This window comes from Gobio gobio (genome assembly GCF_949357685.1).
Source record: "Gobio gobio genome assembly, chromosome: 7".
NCBI lineage: Eukaryota > Metazoa > Chordata > Actinopteri > Cypriniformes > Gobionidae > Gobio > Gobio gobio.
In genome coordinates, this window is record NC_137103.1 from 20,044,561 (window position 1) to 20,068,756 (window position 24,196).

The 24,196-nt window shown below is 37.0% G+C and overlaps 1 protein-coding gene and 1 long non-coding RNA gene across 3 annotated transcripts in view; one reads left to right on the plus strand and one right to left on the minus strand.

Moving 5' to 3' along the window:
• Nucleotides 1–24,196, minus strand: part of enox1 (ecto-NOX disulfide-thiol exchanger 1) — a 157,821-nt gene that overhangs the window by 119,698 nt on the left and 13,927 nt on the right. The window lies entirely within an intron of this gene.
• On the plus strand, nucleotides 17,217–20,367 carry LOC307129675. Its single transcript, XR_013816925.1, has 5 exons — nucleotides 17,217–17,347; nucleotides 17,574–17,626; nucleotides 18,277–18,445; nucleotides 18,994–19,164; nucleotides 19,812–20,367. It is a non-coding gene; the product is annotated as an uncharacterized lncRNA (long non-coding RNA).

A 24,196-nucleotide genomic window follows, 5' to 3' on the forward strand; every position in this document is an offset into this window, starting at 1 on the left:
AAAATGACATGCAAATGGGAAAAATAAAAAAAGGTTTGCTTGTGCCATGTAAACATCTTACTGCGAGTCCTTACTCTGATTATTTGGGTAATCACAATATTGGTGTGCACGTAAACATAGTCAGTTACAGCTCTTGAGAAAGAAATCAGAATGTGTCTTTCTAAAGCTGGTTAGCCAAGGAAGTATTGCTGGTTAAACTAACTAAGCAGCCTGATGGAGACACACGTCCTGATTTTGCCAAGTTAGACGCGTTTCTGGGTCAGCATATTAAACATGACATAAACTGTCCCTCAAATCTGATTGGTTGATTTGAATGTTGTTCCAGGATCAACAAAGATGAAATAAGGTTATGCGATGGAACACCAGCATTCCATGCTGCCCAAAAATCAAAAGTCTTTTAAGAATAAAACAATAAGCCCCAAGAAGTGGTGGTTTACGGTGAATTTATAACAGGGGGCTTTGTTAGAGTTCACTGTAAGCCACGGCTTCACAGGGCTTATTGCTTTTATAAAACGGTTACCAAAAAATACAAATATTAAAGCCAAAATATATGTATAAAGCCTTCCTTCTGCCGGAAAAAATAGTCCCTGGCCATGAACTGCAACCACTGATCTTTATAAATGTTGTCTATATAGATCAGTGACAGCAACAGAAGTTAACCCTTTAAGACCTAAGGGTATTTTTACAATTAATTTTCCGCCTGGTGTTATTTACTAAAAAAGCTTGTAAAACATCAACCCTGTTGTGCACAGACAATTGACACACCTCTTTTTTTTCAAGACAAGTTGCTCTGTCAGTATATTTGTGTTGCATTGATGTCACCTGAATGTAAAATAAGTTATGGGACCATAAAGACAAATGAAAACATAAAACGGAAATTGAATCACTCAAATATTTATTTAAAGCACACACAAATAAATAAAAGCTAAGCATATTTCCTCTGGAAAACAGTTTGTTCAAGTCTTTGGAGTCCTGGAACTCAGGAATAAACATGATAACTTATACAGAACCAAAACTATTTACATTTTTCCAAAAAAAGTCCAGGCGCTTTTGGCCTCTTTGGATTTTGGATATTTACTGGTGCCAAGCCTCAAAACAGTTCCTATCAGGAACTTCTCCTCAAACTTTCTCCTCAAACTTTCTCCACAAAACTACTAAAAACTGCAGCGCGTCTCTCTCTCTCTCTATCCTCAACACTATTGCCGTGCGTCTCTCTCTCTTCACAAGAGCTGTGGTTCATGCGTAATGACGCACACCAACGTGGATGACGGATCAGCCTGTCATTGGTCAAACCCTCATCCAAAATGGCAGCTAGCATCGCGCTAGCGGCAAAAATGACGGAAAATTTATAAATTATGGACATCAAGTGGATATATCTTGGATGTAAGCGTTTTGATTTATTGCTGAACAACTCCAAAAAGATGCACATGTTCCAGGCTGGATAGAAAACCTTCTGTAAAGGCTACAAAGACACCAAAGACACCCCCGTGATGGCTAGCTCGTTAGCTTTCTGCTGGAAAAAACGGTAAGAAAATCGATAAAAGTTTCATGAAATAATATAGATATTTATCGGAGGTGCCGTGTGACGTCGTGGGCGATGTCGTCGGGCTCTGAGGGTTAAAATGATTATGAGTAAGTCACTCAATAGCGAAGACTTTTATATTGAAAGCACTAAAACGTGTTGTGTGAACACGGGAACAAGACGCAACTGACAAATGAGCACTGTCACTGTCAGGACACGGGAAAATTAACATAGGACTGACCTTAAAGGGTTAGTTCACCCAAAAATGAAAATTCTGTCATTAATTACTCACCCTCATGTCGTTCGACACCCGTAAGACCTCCGTTCATATTCGGAACAGAAATGAAGATATTTTAGTTGAAAGCTGATGGCTGAGAAAGGCTTCAGATAGGCCTCCATTGGCATTCAGTACATTTACACTCCCAAGACGCATAAAAGGCACTAAAAACGTCGTTACAAAGTCCATCTCACCACAGTGACTGTACAATAATTTTACGATGCGACGACAATAGTTTTTGTGTGCAAAAAAAAATCTAAATAACACCTTTATCCAACTTGTTTTTGTCTTCCGTGTGTGCCTCCACGACGCATGCGCAAGAATATTACGCAGATTCGGCGTTCGGACACATGACCCAGAAGTGATTTGTTTACAAGCAGAGGAAGACGCGCGGTCTAAGCTGTTGAATTCTACATTGATCGTGCTTTAGGTGTCGGCGTAGTGCTCAAAATCGGGCTAAAGTGGATTCCTGAACCCCGGCGCTATGTCATATTCTCGCGCATGCGTCGTGGAGGCACACACGGAAGACAAGAACAAGTTGGATAAAGTCGTTATTTAGATTTTTTTTTGCGCACAAAAACTATTGTCGTCGCATCGTACAATTATTGTAGAGCCACTGTGGTGAGATGGACTTTGTAATGACGTTTTAAGTGCCTTTTATGGGTCTTGTGAGTGTGAATGTACTGAATGCCAATGGAGGCCTGTCTGAAGCCTTTCTCAGCCATCAGCTTTCAACTAAAATATCTTCATTTGTGTTCCGAAATATGAACCGAGGTCTTACAGGTGTCGGACGACATGAGGGTGAGTAATTAATGACAGAATTTTCATTTTTGGGTGAACTAACCCTTTAAGGGATATGCTAAATCTAAAATACACTCGGTCACTCAATCTCTCTCACACAATAATACCAGGGTTGCCAACTCTCCTGCATTTGGTAAATCTCACGCCAAATTGCCAAACCTGCTTTTGATATGAAACAAAGTCTAAGCTTTTATTTTATTTTTTACGTTTTAATACGGAACTCAAACAATAAATAGCATTTACAGGTCACATGGTTCATGAGCTCTCAATAGTTCTTAGCAAACCAGCACTGTCAATACATTTGAATGGCTTAAGCGGATAGACAACAGCTTCACTATACAGGTATTTGCAGCGATTTTTGGTAAACAGTACAGCATAGTGTGCATTGATTATTACGTCAACCACATTTACAGTATCATTTTATTATGGAGAGTGATGGAGATGCAACATTGTTAACATTAATGTTAATGTTTTATATTACAATTAGTGTAGCAATTAAGGTTAAAATAGACAATTCCAATGCAAAGAGGCAAATTAGAGTACTTTTGTGGCTGGAAAAATAATAATAATTTTCATTTGTAATGCCATTACCCACTAGGTGCCTGTATGGGTCTTTAGTAAATAAACATGTAGGCCTATCTTGTCTACTTGCTCAAAAAACTATTGCAGATCATAACTGCTTAATTATTTTTAAGGTTTAAATTTGAATAAATATTTAGACAAGATCAAACACTAGATTTCTTTAAATGTGAAATTTTAAAACGTTAATAACTTTCATGCTAATATTTTTAATGATACTTATATAAGCACACACAAGTGAATATTAATGAATGCGAGCAAATATAATTTAACCCAAGATCGAAAACAAGATCGAAACCCTGTAATATTTTTGTCAATCAATCGCCAATTGTCAATGAACAATATCAATGAGAACAAACATATGTTTACGTTGCTAAGAGTGGTTGCTAAGGGTGTTATTTTGAGTGAAGTGGTCAGAGCCGTGTTTTATTAAAACAAAGCTATTGACCAATCAGAATCAAGGACCAGAACTAACCGTTTTATAAGGATGATTTGAAAATGTATTTAAAAAACAAATTATTATATTAAATAACAATGATGGACTATAAAAAAATATAGAAGGGAACATTAAGTTAACTTTAGCCATGCTGATAAGCATGAAGAAAAGCTTTCAAATAGAAATGATCAATATTTCTCCAGCTTCCTTGAATGATATTGATCTTAGTAAAGGAAGAGATCCTGCTGCTCAGCAAGCCGGGACAGCAATGCTGCAGGGACAGGTGGCTGTAATTTGGTCATGTCTGGCCTGTGTTCCCACAGATGTGTTCTGCTATCTGGGTCAGCTGTAAGGAGCGCACACCCATTCTGACAAAAACCAGGGCTGCAAAACCCACAGAAGGTTTTGGGTGCAGTCAATAATTCTGTCGTAGCAGGGTGGGATCCAGAAAATATTGCATGACATCAGATTTACATCCCCCATGGCCCACAGAGAGCAAGGGTTGTCAGACTTTTAATTTGAGACAGTAACAGGACCTTTGTAAAAGCTTACAATTGTGTGTCAATATGCCAAGCCTTCAAAAAGTTAAATTAGATGATGGTATTGCAATAATTATGATTTATCATGAGTTGCGGAGCATATTATTCTTTTGTATGACTGGTAATAATTAACAGAAGTGTTACATTATTTAAATTTATTTGACTTGTTATTTCAAATTTATTTGTACAGACAACTTTACAAGAAAAGTCTGTTCCAATTAAAGACAGTAAATTAGAGGACATCAACTGTCTGCTGTATTATTATTGGCTTTAACTGACATACCGAATGAGAAATAGTCCTTCAGCCGTCCAAATTAAAGGTTAGAGTTTACCAACAATACAAAACAATATGAAATTAGTTTATTTCAAAAATAAACAGATTTCTACCACTGGCTAAACAAGTGTCCTGAATGTTTTATCAAAAATAGCATTTTCCTTTTGGCATGCAGTTACTTTTCTGCATGATTTATTTTTGTGTGCATATGACCAGAATGTAATCTGTCATATTCAAATTATGCAGCCTTCTCTTTGGTCTATTTCTGTCTCCTGTATGGAGATCAAATGCATTTTGCTGTTATTGCACCAGGCTACCCTTACGAAAAATAGTATGTAAGTATACTAATATTAATGCATTAGAATTGTATTTGTAAGTGTACCTTTTCAGTACTGCTTGGGACTAAATTGGCCCCACTTTTTAGTGTATAAAAGTATACACAGTATAAGTGTAACAGTAGTAAACTTTGAGTACATAACTAGTTTTTCATTTACTGCAACTATACTATACTTGTAGCACAGTTTTTAGTTATGAAGTCAAGGAAGAGTAGATTTGAAGTCAATCCCTATGTACACTACCAGTGGACTAGCCTACACAAAAATTATGATACTCAGAATTAGGAACATTTCTGTTTTCTTAATAAATCAATATTTTCAAACAATATAAGTTTATAAGAGAGTATGTAAACTATGTGAAAAAGTATATTTAATAGGCGACTCAATACAAAGATTAAACACTACAAGCCAAGTATACTTAGACTACTTAATTATACTTTTAAGTATATCTTGATCAAAAGATTGAGTACTTGTATAGTCCAAATATACTTAGACTTTTCTGTCTATATAAGTCAAGTATAAGTGCATTTTTTCTGAGAAGTACATAAAAAGTAGACTGAAAGTACACTTAAAAGAAGTAGAATAGCACACTTGAATAAGCTTCTTTTTCACAAGAGTATATGTATCATGTCCTATGTTTTGCTATATTTTGTTGTTGTTAAAATGGAAGTACAGGGGGTTGTGAACATTTTAGGGTAATGAAAGGGGTTCTTATTGTCCTCATACTTAAGATGTAACATGAATGGCCCCTTTCACAGACGAGCCTTAAAGGGATAGTTCACCCAAAAATTAAAATTAGCCCATGATTTACTCACCCTCAAGTCATCCTGCATATGATATTCTTCTTCAGATTAATACAATCTGAGTTATATTAAAAAATGCCCAGGCTCTTCCAAGCTTTATAATGCCAGTGAATGGCTGTTTCTGTTTTGAAATCCATAAAAGTGCATCTATCCATCATAAAAGTGATCTGCGCAGCTCCGGGGGGTTAATAAAGGCCTTCTGAAGCGAAGCGTTTGTGTAAGAAAAATATCTACATTTAAAACTTTACAAACTATAATCTCTAACTTCCGTTAACTGTTGTGCGCACGTTCACAAGAGACTGGCATTCAGAAAAATATCTACATTTAAAACTTTACAAACTATAATCTCTAACTTCCGTTAACTGTTGTGCGCACGTTCACAAGAGACTGGCATTCAGACGCTTTTGCTTCAGAAGGCCTTTATTAACCCCCGCGGATCACTTTTATAATGGATAGATGCACTTTTATGGACTTCAAAACAGAAACAGCCATTCACTGCCATTATGATGATTGGAAGAGCCAGGACATTTTTTAATAAAACTCAATTGTATTCGTCTGAAAGAAGAATGTCATATACACCTATGACTTGAGGGTGAGTAAATCATGGGGTCATTTTCATTTTTGGGTGAACTATCCCTTTAAGCCTAGTCCCAGACTAAAATGCATGTTTGAGCTGTTTTAACTGAATGTTTTTTTCTGAGGCACATTTATAAAAGCTACTTAAATGTCCTAATTAAACTAAGGCCGAATCCTGGCTTAATATATGCCCTTTCTGTGAAACCAGGCCAATGTTTTGTAATTGAGATCTGGAGATCAGATCTGTAGTTGAACATTTGCTTATGTCTCATATCAAAACAATGTCAACAGCTTAACATCAAGTTATGATTACTTCATTCTTATTGTCTCCACAATATCCCTTGTGAAAAGGAAGAACACTTTAGCATACTTTTTAAAAAGAATCACGGAAATAATACTTAAGTGCAAACTGAGTGAAATGTTTATGCAACGTTACATTTAATGCAATGTTAATTTTAGATTAAATGTATATTAAATTGACTTTACAGTGCTTTTTTGATCCATTTAAGTAGGACTTAAGAACATCTTCATATAATTTCATAATTATTGTCTTTGAAATATGTTCAAAGTGTAGTGTTGAATGTACTGACAAGCATTTATGATCAACTAAATTATACTTTAATGTAATTTCTATTAAAACTTGTATGTCATATTGAAATAAGTGTGTTAAGAAACATATTAATGAGTGTGTTTTATATCATATTATATATATATATATATATATATATATATATATATATATATATATATATATATATATATATATATATATATATATATATATATATATATATATATATATATATATATATATATATATATATATATATATATATATACTATATATATATATATATATATATATATATATATATATATATATATATATATATATACAATAAAGCACACTTCTTTTTCACAAGGGATGTTAACTTAAAAGTAGCATTTGCAACAATACTTTATTCATTTTAAATGTTAAAAGCAAATTATGGTTTATAACAGAAATGCACTTTGAATTCAATATAAATACATATTTTAATATCAGCCGATTAAGTTCAGTTTATGCAGGCCAAAAATGTACCACCTGGTTCCTGCATCCCTGTTAAGGAGTGGAAAATGTATTGGCTGAATTTGCAAGTGCAGCACAGGGAAGAAGTGAAACGAATGTGATGAGTGGCAAAATGTGGGACAGACAAGTTCTGCATGTCATGGAAAGAAAATCAGAAAATACTGCTGTTAAAGCAGAAACAAGTGTTGGGGATATGTTTGCCAAGATGCACATATGGTAGAGCGGTCATGTTCAGATAACCCACTGCTAGATGAGTGAAAACTGCATAGCGTGGCTGTACATATGGTGGAGAACAGTGGGTGCTCTCTGACTCTGAAGGGAACGGATCATTAGCTAGAGGACTTTTGGGTGAGAGGTGCATTCTTTAGTCGTGACTGCATGGAAATTCATAAACACTAATGAATGAGAGCTATAAGTCATAGAAATAAACAACGCTTAATAGCAAAAATCATTCAAATAATATTTAAACATAAAAAAAAAACGTAAAGCATAAAACAGTTCAACCCAAAATGAAAATTCTATCATCATTTACTCATCTAAAGTAAATGATTAGTGCATCAAAATGTCCGAATGTCTTAAACACCTAGGATGAGTGAGAGTGAGTAAATCATGGAGTAATTTTCATTTTAGGGCGAACTATCCCTTTAAGTGAGGTTAAAAACAGGCCTTATTTTTCCGCATAATTTTGCTTAAAGTTACATTTATTTTATTGAAAAACAATACTGATTATAAATTGGTCAGTCACTTTAGCAGCGTGATGATGAATAGTCTGGGCCTTTTTCAAATGGCAGTGCAGACAAGCTGATTCACTGAGTTCAGTATGTGAATAGAATAGACTTGTGAAATAGCAGAGGAGCCTTGTGATGTCAGGCTCAGGGCAGAGGAAGTGTTCACAGATAAACAGCCGTCAGCCTGAGGTGCTGTGTCCTCCATTCATCATGATGTCCATGAACAGAGACACCTCCTCTAATGAGCACCTCTTGTGGCAGGGCTGACTTCCTCTCACAGGCTGCTGGATGGAGTGTATCTAAGAGATGTGATGTAGGGATGAAGCTTTTGTCATGATCAATCACCTTCAGCTAACAGAAACCTGCGGCTCACTACGTTATTCTGGTTAGCATCATTTGTCAACACGGCTCTACCAATCTTTCGCCAAATACAAAGATCAGTTACCCAGGTGAACTACATATTGTGTGTGATGTTAAATTACTAGCTTAATAAGCAGAGACTGCAATAAGCTATTTATTTCCCTTGAAAAATGTAAAACATTGTTCAAATCGCTTCCCACAAGCATCTGTGTTTGCCCAATCCTTCATTACCAATCTAATTAATGACTCCATGTTTCCCAAAACTGTAGTTCCAAAGAAACAAACAGCTTTGCAAACTTGTGTGGTTGGAACTACAGCTCTCGACCTTTGGTTATGAAGCAAATACACTCATTTGGCTCGTAATCATAGAGGAACCACTTTAAGTGCCGTATAGCACCAAATCTTGGTGCTTCAGTGGTTCTTCAACGGTTCTTTAAATGACTGAGGTGCACTGCTACCATATACGAACCTGTTAAGATAGTGCTATATAGCACCAAAAGTGGTTCCCCTATGATTACGAGCCAAGAACCACTTTAAGTGCCATAGAGCACCATTTTTTTTAGAGTGTAGTTTCTTGTTACATGACACGTGGACTGAAATAAATCATGTTCTTGAACAAAATAAGCAAGATAACATGTAGTACAATCTCACCAAAGGCTCATTGAAAAAAAGGTACCTCTACATGTTTGCAAAACGTAAATTCACTGCAGTTTCCAGTCTTAAATGAACACTAGAGGCAGTAAAACGCCAACAACTATTGTTATAGTGCATGATTACATTTTGACATTTGCATCACATAATCAGCTCCATGACTTTTCTGATGTAGTAAACTTGCTCGGTAGCTCATCTGGTACAGCAAGCAGTAATATATTTTTAAAAAATGATATAGAGCAAGCACCATTTACCAGACAATTTGTGAACTGCCACAACCAACTTAATAAATGTTGCCAGATTCACATTCATCTGTTTCCGATAAATCTAAAAATGCTTTTAGCACCACTCACTGGGCATTTCACTTTGAATGTGTCAAGAAGGTGCAAGAAGAAACGTAAAATAGCTATTTTCTCCAACAATGCATCATACTATGGTAGTCAAGCAGTGAGTTGCATCATCGTAGGCATGGCCGCGGAAACTAGGGTGCTGGACCACCCCTTGTCGACAGCTGCATTGGAATTTAAGATGACACGATTTAAAATACATTTCTGTTTTTTAATGTTTTTAATTTTCCACCTTTATTCATAAAATTACTCTAAAGATTATTTTGTTTTTATATGTTGTCAAATATGGTTTTATGACTTATAGGTCTAATAGGCTATTTCAAAAGCCAATCTCTCATGGAGTGAGTGACCTGAGAACTGCAGGACTAGCATGTCTCAGAACTCATTTGACATTGCATGTTTACGCAGACATCGGTGAAAAACTAAATAAAAGTCTTGATTAAAGCATTCGTCTGCATTAGGGCCGTTCACACAGAACACATTTTTTTAATTCGACTGTGCTACTACATAGTTTTTTTTCCTTCTATGTAAACGCACTAGACGGACCGTTAACCGATGCGCTCAAGTCTTTTACAAGACACAGCAAGACACCGCTTTCAAAAAACGCATCCCTCAAGATAATTCTTCAAAAACACACATCTCGAGACCTTGCATTTTTTTCCCCATTCCACTGCCTGCGTCTTGTATTTTTGCTTTGAAAGTTTTTGCTTTCTGTGTGAACCGAAAGCTAACTCCTGTGCGCCAAACTACATTACAAGATAAGAAGCAGATTTTTCTGCTGCCGCCGTGTAGAGAAATATTCTGAGCGTTCCAACATAACTCTGTCCTCATTGATTAGCATGTTCATCTGTAAGTGTTGTTTGGGCTGTTTAATATTAGGATTTTGTTTAAATCCTCCACCACGGCACCACCCTGCAACATCAAGCCCCGCCCATATAAAATATGTTCCTGCGGCTATGATTGTAGGAGAAACACACCCCAGTCCGACAACAGCAACACTGGCTAAACCAATGGCATGTGTTTGGGACGGGACTATGAGTTTGCCTTACCAATGGAGTGTTTGGGAAACCTGTTTGAAAACAGACAGTACAATTAAAGTTTCACTATGTAACTTTTGATGCTCTTGCAGTTGTGAGCAAGCTCAGACAAAAACACTTAATAACTTTATGTTGACCAATCCCATCTTGATTAGTGAAATGATACAGAAATCCAATTCTTCTTCTTGCCGGCTGGATCCTGCACCTACAACACTTCTGAAACACTGTAACTCTGCCATTTCTGCACCTATATCACATCTTGTAAACATGTCTATTCTCTCTGCCTCTGTTCCAGTCTCACTAAAGACGGCTGCAGTTACTCCTATTCTTAAAAAAACTAATCTGGACCCAACTGAATACGCTAACTACCGCCCAATCTCCAATTTACCGTATGTCTCAAAAATCATGGAAAAGGTTGTCGCCACTCAATTGCAGTCATATCTATCTCTCAACAATAGTTTTGATTTATTTCAGTCTGGTTTTCGCCAAAACCACAGTACTGAAACTGCATTAGCAAGGGTTATCAACGACCTCTTACTCGCTGGTGACTCGGGAAACATTTCCTTACTTCTACTACTCGACCTCAGCTCAGCTTTTGACACTGTCTGTCATAAAGTCCTACTAATGCGCCTATCAGAGATTGGTATCTCAGGGGCTGCATTATCCTGGTTTTCCTCCTATCTAACAGATAGGAAATACTACATCACTATGCACAATTACAAATCTCCCACTGTCACTCTCAAACAAGGTGTTCCACAGGGTTCAGTTCTTGGCCCGTTACTATTTATTATTTACATTTTGCCTCTCGGACAAATTATTCGCCGCCATGGTTTTCAATATCACTGCTATGCCGACGATATCCAGATATATACTGCTTGCCGACCGGATTATATTTACCAGACCACATCACTATCATCATGTGTAAATGAGTTAAAGACCTGGCTCAACTCCAACTTTCTCAGTCTGAATCTGACTAAAACAGAAATATTAATCATTGGCCCTCCATCTCTAACAAAGAATATAAGTGATATTCCCAGACTTGACCTTGAAGCTACATCAATAATTCCATCTGCCACTGTCAAAAATTTGGGTATCATTCTTGATCCTTCACTGACGTTCGACGCTTACATTAGCCAACTTTGTAAAGCGTCCTTTTTTCATCTGCGCCGTATTGCCAAACTCCGCCCCTATGTCAGCCCAAAAGACGCTGAAGCACTAGTCCACGCGTTCATCACATCTCGCCTCGACTACTGTAATGTTCTTTTTTCTGGACTACCAGCACACTCTATCTCACGTTTGCAATATATCCAAAACTCAGCCGCAAGACTGCTAACTCACACTAAAAAAACTGCCCATATCACTCCAATTCTGTTCAAACTGCACTGGCTACCCGTGTTATCCCGTATCACTTACAAAATTCTTCTGCTTACCTTTAAGTCACTCAATGGTCTTGCTCCAGCCTATCTCTCTGAATTACTTTCTCCTTATATTCCCCCTCGAACTCTCCGATCTTCTGGCTGTGAACTCCTCTGTGAGCGGAGATTTCGCCTATCATCTATGGGTGGCAGGTCTTTCTTTGTTACAGCCCCTAAGCTATGGAACTCTCTCCCCCTGGCTCTCAGGACAACAACCACGTTAAATGATTTTAAAAGTAAACTTAAAACACATTTGTTTAATCAGTATTATCAGTCATGAATATGTTAACTTGACATAACACAATCACAATGTTAACTGACTACCAATAATCTGTTGCATCTTTACTCAAACTGCCCACCATGCTGTCTGTAATTAATGTTTGTTGCCTTTGTTTTTCATGTTATTGCATATGTAGTGCGATTTGCAACTGCAATCGCTCATTACTTGGACTGGGCAAATGTCCACTGTCCGTCTATGTGTAAACTGCTTGTTACTTACTGTTATTGTGAAGCGTCCTTGAGCTTGGGAAAGGCGCTATATAAATTAAACTTATTATTATTATTATTATTATTATTATTATTAATAAACAAAACTGCATGCTACTTCTCTCTGTTTATGTAAATGAGTCTCCTCTGTCTCCTCTTCACCAATAAGCTGGTGTGTGGTGGGCGTTCTGGGGCAATATGGCTGCCGTCGCATCATCCAGGTGGATGCTGCACAATGGTGGTGGTTGAGGAGATCCCTCCCCCCCTTCCATGTAAAGCACTTTGAGTACCCAGAAAACAGAAAAAGCGCTACAGTAAATGTAACAAATTATTATTATTATTATGAGTCACGCTGGTACTGGGCTACTCCGCAGCGGTTGTCATCCCGCTCTGCCTAAAATAGTCTGAATATGAACACTTTTTATAGGCGTACTATGGTGATTAAGGATACAACAAAATAAAGTCTTCAGATGACGAACACCTGTGAAGAGACGACTCAACTCCTGTGAGGACTTCAGATGACGCACCCATGCTCATTTCTATATACCCTATTCATTAACAACATGTATTCTTATTTCACTTATTTCTGTGCCTTAATTATTATATTGATTAATAATACATTGTTAGCTAATCTGTGTGCTTTGTATATGTGTATTTCTGAAACACATAATGTGGACAAATCACTTTAAATTGTAATGTAGACGCATGCATTTTCTGTGAAGCTGCTTTGAAACGATATGTATTGTGAAAATCGCTATACAAATAAATGTGAATTGAATTGAATTGAACAAAAACACGGTTTGGAAGATGGATTCAGTCATTATATACATTTTGTACATTTTTGTTGTACCTTTCACGTTAAATGATATGAACATTTAAAAGCAAAATGCACTTATCTTTACAGATTTTAGTAAGCATAAACTTGAAAAAGGCACCAACATTTTGTGAGGACAATGTTTATTGCTATCCAGCTTAAGAAAATAAAGAGGCTAACACTATTGACACTGCCAGCTGTGTTCATTTAGGTATAACTTTGCCTACATGGCTAATGATACAATGCTTTCTCATACTCTCATAAGCTGTATTGAAAGCCTTTGTGCTCTATCCACAAAACATGTTTTACAAACACTGTAAATAGCATTAGCCTGATCCGATTTAAAGAAAAAAAAAAAAAAAAGAAGCCAGATGGGCATGTTTTCATTCCAAGGCACACAGCAAAATGTTGGCTTGAATATTTGGTATCATAGATCGCCCCAGATATCAGCCAAATGGAAGGAACATCCGCCAATTCCAGATAACATATTTAGCATGGAGATTGGCTGCTTCTAATCTATAGGCTAGCTAATCAACCTGTCCACCCAAACCAATCCCCTAGCTAGTTAACAAGTGTACTTGCCAAGATACACAGAGGAAAATACATTTTCTGATTATGTTTATGAACATGTTGTAATCATTTTCAGGTCATGCAATCATACTTGAATTATTTTCAGACCTTTCAGAGACATTGTAGTTAAGTGACCTCATAGCATAGAAACAACCCAGATTCAAACAGTTATGGGTAAGCTTTAGTTTCAGTGTTTGTTGATCAATATACGGAGTCAAATGAATTCAAATGACCTGGTCTGATCAATGGAGGTTAACTTGAAACACTCTCTTACTTTCTCACAGTATGTTGTGAGTTAATTGCCAATACCTCCACCTTACTTGAGTGAGCTCAGAGATCTGGAAGGCCTGCTAAGTACAGCGTTTGTTCCAGAGGTGCATAAGAGAAACGTACTGCATTATTTGAGTTCCAGCTTTTCTATGCAGCATTCATTTCAAAACAAAAAACAGATGGAGTGGTTTTGTGCGCTTGACAAAGTCCATGCATCATGTCCGAAGAGAAAATCCAAATTATGCACTGTTTACTGTAAACACCAGGTAGGTCGAAACATTAACGCAACCGCACAAGCCTATTCAATGAATGTCTACAATCCAGGAAATCTGGTCTAATTTCTCCCACAGGCTCTGGAGGTGCTATTGATTTGTGTATCTCCAGAGTCCTAAACCCAGTCAAAGTAGAGCAGAATACATCAAAGCGCATTTACATCTCACAAAGACCGCCTTGAAGATGCGCTTGGTTGCTTCTTTGTTATCTCCTCATGCCAAGAAGTTCCTTTTTGAAGCACCACTTTTATGTGTGCTGCACATATGGACCTTGTGTTATTAGAGATGTACAAAATGCTACTGACCTATATGTGCTTAACGTATTTATTTCTCAGATCACCACTGCATTTAGAAATATCACTGTAGAGGTCATCCAAACCTGCTTTCCTAAGTGGAAATGCTGTTTGTGGATATTTAAGACCTTCTGTTCTGCACAGTGTGAAATTAAATACATCCATTCAGGGGTGATTTCGTGTGACTAATTCCCATATCATTCTTTAGAATAACTCATTACATTGATTGTAATGAACCTATTTTTTATGATAGATGAGATAAAAAACAGTATATACACCAAACAAAGAAATTCCACAGAGAACCCCCATCACCATCCCGAGCACGCAGCAGCAATATGGAGGTGGACGTCCCGTGAGAATACAATGAGACGCCATCCAATAAAGAGGATTATAGATTCCAGCCTGTGCACCCAAGTGTTTCCAATGAAATAACCACATCCTGCAAAAGTCATTAAAATTTAAACCATCCTTTCTTAGGGATATCACCATACAGCACATATTACCCGGCGAATGAGTGGAAAACAATCTCTACCTTGACGTGCATTAGGCTCACACTGGAGTGAAAAGTGTGCCTTACGCTGGAAGATTGTGTGTGCGGGGGTCGGTAGCGTAAGAGTGTGAATGTGTGTTTTCTGTGGAGAGAGAGAGAGAGAGAGAGAGAGAGAGAGAGAGAGGGATTTCTGGGTACACATTGCTGGGTACACATTTCAAATGGTGACTGTAAGCTGCCGTGAGAGGGAGTGGGATAATGTTACACATATTTTTGTAGGCTCTATTTTTGGCTGATATTCAATGGTTGATGAAACATTCATGGGGAAACACCAGTGGCAAATAAGAAAAAATCTTTGTCTAAGCACTTTGGGCCATTATATATGACGCCAGTCTTGTATTAATGCAGAACTACTGTTTCCTTGAAAATCACAGTAGTAGCATTGGGAACCGAGAACCATTTTTTAGAACAAGTTACAAACAAAAAATACTGAAACTAAATTATTGTTCTGACATTTTGTTCTTGACATTGTTTTCCAGATCTACACTACCGTTGAACAGTGAACTCAGCAAGGGTGCATCAAAGTGATCAAAAATGACAGTAAAGATAATGTTTCTTGAGCATAAAATCATCATATTAGAATGATTTCTGAAGGATCATGTGACACTGAAGACAGGAGTAATGATGCTGAAAATTCAGCTTTGCCATCAATAAATTACATTTTAAAATATACTACAATAAACTTGGGTAAACATACCTATTAAGCTCAAGTACCCATTAAGCACACTACTATCTTTGAGCTCAGATTATAAAAAGAAAAAAAAATATGTATCATCATATTTGATGTCTTAACCAATTGATGTGTTTGTTATACCTCCTGTAATTTCAAGCTAATCAGTCCATTATTATAGATATTTAGATTTTTGCATATAATAACCTGGAACCTGGATGTGGGAAATAATTACAGTTAGATCCAAAAGATAGTTTTAGCAACATAGCGCAGGTGCTATGGAACATTGTTAGCTTACTAGCTGTATAAGACTGTGTGCTACACTAATAGATTACTTCACAGGCATTACTGGCTTGCACTTTTAAATTCATTATACACTGTTAGACATTTCTGTAATTTGTACAGTTATTTACTATATATCACCCAGTATAATACTGTAAATTCTCTTTACAGTAAATAACTGTAATTCCCGTTGCATCATGGGTATTTTCTATGACGTCAAACACCAAATACAGTGATTTCCTGTATTTTTAAAAAATAAAGTATAATACTGTATTTACCACAACGGCCTCTTTGGCACAATTGGGATCGACAGGATTTGCTTTAGATTTAAATTAGGAACCATCAGTGCAGCGTTGAAAGTTTCACCCGAGGAGAGAGCTCACGGTTCCAGAGAGAACATATGAGCTGTGTCCGGACACCCTGCGAAGATTTTTTCATCCCCCGTGAGAACGGCAAACAAGCAAGGTAAGTGTGATTTGTACTAGCCGCGGTTGTCTGCACCCCAATTTTTGCTTGTCAGCATTGGTGCTAAAAACTGAGGTAAACCTAACGTTTTATTTAAAAAAACAAAACAAAAAAGTAACTTAGTTTATTGAATTAGACTAGGAACCCGTGCAGTGTTGTAAGTTTTGCCCGAGGAGAGAGCTCACAGTCCGGACAACATACTTTACAGAACGTTAGGTTATCATTTGCTTAAACTTTGCTGCTAAAAACTGAGGTAAACCTAACGTTTTATTTAAAAAAATGAGTTTATTGAATTCATGGGCGTCGGAAGCAAAAAAAATGTGGGTGGGTCCTCAGAATTTTTTTACTGGAGTAGATGCCAATTACATTAAGTACAAATATACCGCTTTACTTGGTAAACGTATAGGTCGGAAAGACAAAATTACGTAAATCAATTGCCATTTCATTGAGAGCGACAGTAGTGTAGGGGTAAGATGCACGTCATCTAGTTTTGACACAAATCGACCCGCGGTTCGAGTCCGGCTTTGGCCGAAATCAATCTTCTCCGTTTTCCCATCACATATCAAATCGGAAAGGCATTTATTTTCAATACAAATTAAGAAAATATTAGAAAAGTGGAAATAAAGCGTCTAATATGTGTTTAATAATAAGTGTTTATCGATTAGGGTTAGGTAAACAGACATGTGCTGAATGTTAGAGACGATAAAAGTGAGTGGGTCCAATATCATTGATCGTAAAAAGTGGGTGGGTCTTGTCCGTCTTGTCGCACCTACATACAATGGTTCCGACGCCCATGATTGAATTAGATTAGGAACCAGTGCAGCGAGCGTCGTAAGTTTTGCCCGAGGAGAGAGCTCACGGCCCGGACAACATACTTTACATAACGTTAGGTTATCATTTGCTTCAGCTTTGGTACTAAAACTGAGGTAACGTAAACCTAACGTTTTATTTTAAAAAAAGACTTAACGTTAGTGAGTTTATTGAATTAACTTTACCAATACAATGAAGATTTTGTTTATCGAGCATATTAAGCGTACATTAGGACGACGTTAGTTAGTAAATTAACGTTGGCCACTAACGTTAGTTGCAAAAATAACGTCGTTAACAAGCAACGTTTACATTTGGATTGACATTATTTATTTTACATTTTAGATAAGAATACCAGGAGCCTGCCTGTGCTGTGCGACACTGGAACTCATACAACGGTAAGTAACGTTACCCCTCTTTGTTTCTCCACATTTTACTGTTAATTCAAAGTTTTTCTTGTATGTTTTAGTCGGGTCTGTTTAACTGAATCACAAAATTATTTAGTTTTTCCACCTTTTTTTAGCTGTAACTAGCCATGTACCATGTTTTTTCATAAATTATATTATACTAAAATAATCCAAAACTGTGTTTGTCCAGGACTGACATAATATAATTTTATTTTCTGGAATTTAAGCAGTCCTGGACAATTTTTGGATGATTTTGGCAGATTAAATATAATTTATGAAAAAAAACATGGCAAAACTTTAGAATAATGTTGTTCAAGTTCAAACCTGAATACATTTCTGAACACAAAAGAAGATGAAGAATGTTGTAACCTAACAGATTGAGGCACCATTCACTTCTATAGTAATTTTTTCCTACTATGGAAGTGAATGGTGCCTCAAAATTGTCTGGTGACAAACATTCTTTAAATGGTTTAGAACAACAGGGCGAGTAAATGACAGAATTTACTTTTTTTTTTTTGGTGAACTATCCGTTTAATGACGGACCATTATTCTAAAGTGTTACCAAAAACATTTAAAGCAAAGGCACTAAGGGTGATGAAATTTAAAATATCTTTATTCTCTTAATTTTCCCTTGCTTTAAGTTTTTTTTTCGTGAGGAAAAACCCAGAGGAGGGAACAAGATGCACCACCTAAACCGGAGTGAGTCGGAAGACCAGGGAAGTTGTGAACAGGAAGACCACTGTAATCAACAACAGAGTGTCATCCTTCCATCGCCACCTAATGGAGTTTGAATATAAAAACTTGGACAAGGTGAGACACTTTTTTAATAGGATATGTAATGTACTCACTTACGCTGCATTCACACAGGGCGTAATGCCGGTTAGAAATTTTGTCTGACTTGAGACAGTGCCGACGCCACGTGACAGTGACGTATGGCATCAAAGCACCGCGAGAGCAATTCGAGAGCAGTCGGCTAATACAGCCGGTGCAGTTTCTCCAGAGCGACTGCACAGACTTTGATGATGACACAGCTGTTCCACGATTGGCCAGATTCTCTGCATGACAGCGATCACATGTTTCGTGTTTATTCTAAAACCTTCAGTTCCTCTAATGCGCACAAATCTGTTTTTTATAACTGTTAAACCTCTTTTCATGTAGTTGCGATGTTATAATGTCATGTTTATCAAAATAAAACAGATGAAAATGTAGACCCTACTTCATTGATAGTTTAGGCTTGTATGTTAACTTTATTCTTGTACAAACACACGCTGTATTAAGCAGTGCATAAAGTATTACATGACAAAAAATGTCTCTGAAACATCTGTGTATTGACAAATACTGCATTTATTTCACTTCAGCTGATAAAGTGTGCAAACACAGCGCGAGCGTCACTGCGGGAAGCAGAAAGTGTTCGACTTCACGTCTCCGTTTGCAGCTCCTCCCCGCCTGCACGCGGCTACTCTCGCCGATTGGTTGCATCCAGCCACAGCTGATGTCCAACACACCTTTCAACTTCTGCCACTTGCAACGTGAGTGAAGCGACGCGACGCGACCCACAATTCAGTTCAGCAACGCATGACGTCACCCATTCAAAGTAAATGAGAAGCGTTAACGCCGGTGCCCCGTGTGAATGTAGCATTAAGTTTGAGGATACCTTACTAAAGCTAATGCAGTATACATGTAATCCATCCTGCAATAAAATGTTACATTGTTGTTTTTGATTAAATAGTTTGTGAAATCATGTTGAGGTGATTCAGTAATATTACTTTTTTGGAGCATGTAGTTTGTGCTGCTGCTACTATTATGTACTGACAGTTTTCTTTAGTTTTTTACTCGATATCAATTTTGTTAAGCTAAATTACAGAGACACCTCTCTAATATGCAATCAGGTTCAGCATCACTACAAAGTACATTCTTCAAAATATTCATTACATTGAATCACCAGCTAAAACAAAAAAAATTCATTTCACATCTTCATGAAGGCATTGCAGGACTGAATTAGACTAGACAGCATACGTTAAGCTAGGTGTACCTCAAAGTGTTAACTTTTTATAAAATACTATTTTACCATTATGATGAATTGTAATGGGATTATTATTTTTTATTAAATTCCAACAGTGTTAAAAGTTTGTGTATACTCAAATTGTATGACTAACTTCATATCATTCTTATCTAGAGGAACTTCTTGCCATAATGGAGCAGAATCCTGGTTCCTGTTTGAAATCATCCAATGTGGAAGATGGCACAGATCGGTACAGACATGAAACTTGTGTTTGTGTTGTGATAACTTGTTTCAGAATTAATTTGCTCTTTGCTTATATTTTATTCATGTATATGTGTATTTTGCACCAAAGTTACAGTATTCTTCAACCAACTATTTACAGTATTCTACCAACTATTTTCTGCAGAGTTTTTAAAATTGTAGCTCAAACAATAGTGTGTGGCGCTAGTAAGGTCATGGGTTCAATTCCCAGGGAAAGCAAGAACTGACAAAATGTAAAATGTGTATCTCGAATGCAATGCAAGTCGCTTTGGATAAAAGCGTCTGCCAAATGCGTAAATGTAAATAAAATGTAAAATAAGTGATATTGAATGCACTCTGATCACTTTTATACATGATTTTCTGAAAATATGATGTGATTCGAGGATGTTTTAAAGTGAACTTTTTCCACACATTTACATGTTTAAGTTAAAGCACTTAAATGTTTTAAATAAAGAATTTTATATTTCATAATAATTGTGTCTGTTTGGATTACTTCTGTAGGATAGATTAATGTAAGAATTAATGTAATTCAGTAAATATTAATGATTGAATAGGATTAGGATTAATGCACTGTTAACCAAGGTTTACAGTAACGGTACTGTATTACAAAATTACAGTAACATGTAGTTACTGTAAACTGAAATGCGGTTATTGTACTGTAAATCTCAAATACAGTAACTTACTGGCAACAGTGTTGCCAGTAAGTTACTGTAAAATCTCTTATAAATGTCTAACAGTGTATTATAAAATGTACAGTTTATTGATGTTCTGTGTTTTTACACTGCTGTAATTTTTAAAGACTTCATATTATTGTAAGGTGAGCTTAAAGGGGGCACTACTATGAAAACCACATCTTCAGTGTGACATCAATAAGAAAAAGTATAATTTCATAGATATTTTCAATAATAGCTGTTCATATTAAAATATGTATTAACTTGTATGACCTAGATTATTTATTTAGCAAAATTGTCCTTTTAAATTTAATTTAATAATATTTATTAATTAAAAAATGTTTTGCTGTTCCAATAAAGCTCAGTGTGCTCCTTTTAAGCTCATCCACATTAAATGTCTATGTAAATACTTCATAAACAGCCTTTAAATATGAACTCATGGTTGTCATTTCGAGTTACATGTTGTTTAAAATAAACAAGAATTTCACCCCCCAAAAACATCTTGTGAGCTTAATAGCAACAGGGGTGTGCTTTAAGGGTACAAACATGTACCCATTAAGCACAGCCAGACTTTTTGCATTTAATGATGTATATCTTAATTAAAATCCTTTTGTCATTTAAAATAAAATAAAATATTATTGTGTGAGAGATTAATATTTTGTAATATTACTTCTTGTTGTATTTTGAATCAAATAAATGCAGCCTTGGAGAGCATAAGAGGCTTCTTTTAAAGGGTTAGTTCACCCAAAAATGAAAATTATGTCATTAATTACTCACCCTCATGTCGTTCGACACCCGTAAGACCTCCGTTCATATTCGGAACACAAATGAAGATATTTTTGTTGAAAGCTGATGGCTGAGAAAGGCTTCAGATAGGCCTCCATTGGCATTCAGTACATTTATACTCTCAAGACCCATAAAAGGCACTTAAAACGTCGTTACAAAGTCCATCTCACCACAGTGACTCTACAAAAATTTTACGATGCGACGACAATAGTTTTTGTGCGCAAAAAAAAATCTAAATAACACCTTTATCCAACTTGTTATTGTCTTCCGTGTGTGCCTCCACGACGCATGCGCGAGAATAAGACGTAGCGCCGGCGTTCGGGAATCCATGAAATGCACACTTAAGCCCCATTTTGAGAAATACGCCGAGACCTAAAGCACGATCAATGTAGAATGCAACAGCTTAGATACGTGCGTCTTCCTCTGCTTGTAAACAAATCGCTTCTGGGTCATGTGTCCGAACGCCGGATCTGCGTCATATTCTCGCGCATGCGTCGTGGAGGCACACACGGAAGACAATAACAAGTTGGATAAAGGTGTTATTTAGATTTTTTTTGCGCACAAAAACTATTGTTGTCGCATCGTAAAATGATTGTAGAGTCACTGTGGTGAGATGGACTTTGTAACGACATTTTAAGTGCCTTTTATGCGTCTTGGGAGTATAAATGTACTGAATGCCAATGGAGGCCTATCTGAAGCCTTTCTCAGCCATCAGCTTTCAACAAAAATATCTTCATTTCTGTTCCGAATATGAACGGAGGTCTTACGGGTGTCGAACGACATGAGGGTGAGTAATTAATGACAGAATTTTCATTTTTGGGTGAACTAACCCTTTAAAGGTGCCCTCCCACACAAGACGTTTTTACTTGTATTCTTTGTTAGGTCAGTTAGGTCCATATGTGTTTGTGTTATGTCGTGAAATGACTGCTACCTCCTCTGTCAACCCCAGCCACTGAAAAGAAATAAGCGGAGAAATCAGGCCATTTACAAAAGCTGGTCACTCTGACGTGGTGTTACCTGAGCTCATTACTATTCATGAGCTCGCCCAGTTGAGACTGCACCCACAGAATTCGTCTAGCTCAGTGACAGTTTTCGTAAACAGCAAGGATGGCTGAACGGCATGTATATATGGCAATATACCTGAAGAAGCCATTTCTGCAGCGATTCCAGACGATAGTAAACAAAGTTCCTCTACTTGTTGCAATGCTGATAGCCAGGCTCTCATTGCCAATCAGAGTCAAGCAGCTTAGCTCGTTGAATATTAATGAGAACTGGCGCAAAGTCTTCCTGCAGGCTTTCTACACCACGCTAGAATAAGTCCATGGTAGAACTTCAGACATTGCCACAAAAGTAATGAAATGCGTGTGGCATGCCAACTTTGAAACCATTATAAAAACCTTAAAGACTCCAAAGTTTTAATGGTGTAGACAGAACTGCCACGATCATGGTTCATAGTCGTGTTCTGTTTAGTTTCTTTGTCATGGTTTTCTTTGTGACTAGGTGTGTTCGACTTGAAGCAGTGCTGCGCAGACCAATTGGTGTATGGGTAACACTTTACAATAAGGTTTCATTAGTTAACATTCAAAACCGCAAGAGTTATTTGAAAGCATATGGAGCCAATCGGTCTGTGCAGCACCGCTTCAAGTTGAACACACCTACTGTTCTCATTCGTTTGTTACCATGGCTTCTGATTAGCTTTTATTATTTCACAGAACCCATTCTTTCTCTCTCATCACATTATGTTCAGGCACAAGCTCACTTCTTTTGCTGTGCTGCTGGAGGTTCAGTAGCGGCAACAGTAAACACCGTTAATGAAAGTAAATGTCATGAGAATCATTTGGTTCCTGTATTTCTTTTATTCCCAATCTGAGCACATTTTAATAAATACTAGATATAGTTCCCGTCTGTATGATCATTATGTGGAAAAAGTGAGTGGCACCTCGGCAATGAGTTTTCCTTCAGCATGAGGCATGCTTCAGGAGTGAAAGTACAAAGGCAGTGAGGTCTGCACCTCAAGCCTAAACCCTCAGAACGCCTGAGATCTTCAATGCACTGGAAAACACACTCTGTAGTCCTCAGGTGCTGCAGCTGCTGCTCTTTCATGCTTGAGGGAAAACTGAGTGAGTGTGTCCACATAAATAGTTTGAGGTAGATTGGACAGCGAGGGAGGTGTGCTCATGTTTCATTTATGAAGCTCAACAAAAACCTTTTCTTTGTTGGTGTTCCTACTTGTGACCTTGTCATCGAAAATAAAAAATAAAAAAGGACTGACCAGTCAGACCAATTAAGATTCAAGCCTTCCAAGGAGGCTTGGGCTTGTTGCTTAGCAACCTGTTCAATTCCCAGTTGAGAAGGTGTCAGATCCATGGCAGGTACATGTGTACATCAGCCGTTACATTCTGATTTCTTCCTTTCATTGATGCCCCTCTTGCACTGATCTGCCAAAATCAAAGGCGATTTAATTCATCCGCCATGCAAATACTACACTTAATCACATGAAAGCACAATGTGAGGGTAAAGTCAAGATTGGTATTCTCAATCCATTTTTACAGCAGCAATGTGACATACTGTATTTTCATGTGAAATTGGGATTTCAGCATGAATTAATTGGATGGTAAAATGTCCATTACAATCCAGAAACGAGCCAGAACATATGCGAGTTGTGTCCTGAACGACATACACTCATACTACGTGCTCTATCAACTGGTGTATGAATTTTATAAGGTTATTTTGTCATCCAGCATTGGACTGTGACAGCTGAATGCATTAAAGGATTAGTTCAATTCAAAATGAAAATTTCCTGATATTTTACTCACCCCCACCTCATCCAAGATCTTCATG